The sequence below is a fragment of the Melanotaenia boesemani genome, chromosome 12, assembly GCF_017639745.1.
Source record: "Melanotaenia boesemani isolate fMelBoe1 chromosome 12, fMelBoe1.pri, whole genome shotgun sequence".
In the NCBI taxonomy this organism is placed as follows: domain Eukaryota; kingdom Metazoa; phylum Chordata; class Actinopteri; order Atheriniformes; family Melanotaeniidae; genus Melanotaenia; species Melanotaenia boesemani.
Genome location: NC_055693.1, coordinates 18,547,878 through 18,550,230, shown reverse-complemented (window position 1 = coordinate 18,550,230; position 2,353 = coordinate 18,547,878).

Genomic DNA, 2,353 nt, shown 5'->3' with positions numbered 1-2,353 from the left:
AACTCCAAATTTGTCTTCAAATGGACTTATTTTCATTGATTTATGTGAATTTTGAAGGCAAATGACATCACCAAATCTTCCTTTATGGGTTTAAAATGGGAGTGCACATGTATGCACAGACCACTTTCTAGTCATTTTAGCTTTTTTTGTTTTGTTTTTGTGTATTTAAAAATTAATAAATAAATAAATCAATTTTTATTATTTCACTTGAACTTGAGGTCTGTTGCATAAATTCCTCAAATGTATTTATCTAAATTCCACATTATAAAGGGGGTGTACATGTTTTCAAGGCACAGTCCATACACCTTCTTTCTAAACCTGCTATGTCCTATTCAGAATACGGCCTGATCCAATCCCAGAATTCTTCATTAACTGGTCACTACACACTCACACTCATACCTAAAATCACTTTAGCCCGTTTATAAAATGGTGACACTGACTGAAGCAAGCTATAGTTAACCAATACAATCCAGTCACAGAAAATGTTTCTTCCTTTATGGTGTTTTACCATATTATTTCTATGCAGCTATTTTTAGTTGTTCTTTGCTCCTGGGCATGTCCGCCTTAACTCAATGACTGACTGATTCAGCTACTCACTTTATCTCCAAAATGTTTAGGTTGCTTTTTGAAATTGATATTTGGCATTGTATTTCAGTACTGTACAGTGTAAGCATTACTATGTGTGACATATTTATCCATCTACATCTGTCTTCAGTCAAATGATCAGTAATCATTAGTGAGCATTGCCAGTCATGCATGTCCATTTCATCACAGTGGCTGAACGCAATTTCTATATTTTTTTTTATTATTTTTTACACTAAGCTTTTTCTGGCTTTATTTAGCTTGCATTCTATTCCATAATTGTTTTAGCTTTTTATGTTTGTTTATTGTTGTTTTTGACATGTTTCTTCTTGATGTTGTGACAGAAAAAAAGGTTTTTTTTTTCTAAAACACTGAAAAAGATCTTGAGATCATCCAGTAATACTGTCTTCTGTATTGTCTTTCAACCCTTTTATATTATCAAACTCACTGGCACATTTGTTGTTTTTATTTAGCTATTTTCTTCTCAGAATGTATGATGTTGATTTGGCCACTTTTAATGTCTCCAACATGTCTCCAATAGATTTAGTTTGTTTTTGCAGTCCAAGAACGGCCTCTTTCCATCGCATCTGTGACCGTCTGGGTCACAGCTAGTGCAGTCTCCAGCATGTGTGATAGTTATGTTGGTCCACAGCACAAAACATAATAGTTCACTGTCAACATTATCAAAGTAAGGCAAGGCAAATTTATTTATATAGTACATTTCATGTACAAGACAATTCAAAGTGCTTTACATAAAACATTAAAAGCATTACAGTGCAAGAAGCAAGTGCATTAAAAACAAACTTTAAACGAAATGAAAGAAATAAAATAAAAACAGGAAAAAAAATAGATAAAAAGCTTTAGTGGTCCAGTCTACTTTGTATTATTTATATCCATTTTGCCTACATTCAATGTTGTTGAAAAAAAATTGTCCAACTAGAAGCATTTCAGAGAGCACATATCTCCACTAAGCCATTGTTATTTTATTTGTTTATTTATTTATTTATTTGAAAATGATTATGGGCATTATTTTTGAGTTAGAAGCTCCAAAGTTATCCATATCTCCCCAAAGGTGGTGATCTGGAAAACCCTCAAAATCTAATCCAATGTTGCTTATTCGGTTTCTGACATTTCCTGAAAATGTAATTTAAAGTCCATCCATAACTGTTTGAGTTATGTTGCTAACAGACAGACCAATGAAAAACATAACCTCCGCCTTAGCAGAGGTAAATATCATATCACTGTACAAAATGGAGGAAAAGAAACAGTCTATACAGCTGTTTATTGGGTTGTTTTTACAGGTTTTTCTCCATAGCTTTCTGACATTTAGATGTATTTACCATTTACTGATGACTAAATACACTAAATGTCAGAGTTGCTAAAATAATAAACCTCCACCTTATCGCTTGTTTATTACTTTTCACCTGTATGTTTATAATTTTGTTAGCTCTTAAGTCAAATGGAAGTATAAGTTAAATATATTAGGATTAGAGGGAAAACATTCTTTAATTATTACTATAGAGCTAGTCAAAAATGTCAAGTAAACACTGTCAGTAAACTGATCCAATATCTACAACCTTAATTGGTTTAATTTCACAATCCAAATGTGATTTAAAGATTGCATGTTCCCAAATGTTTATTATTCTGACTGTCTTTAGCATCCATGTACATATTAATGGGAATTTAGTGCTTCTGGATGTTTTAATCTATTGAAAGATACTTTTTTAAATTCTTCCTGTCACTCAAAGGCTCAGCTGAGTTTCAGAAGTCA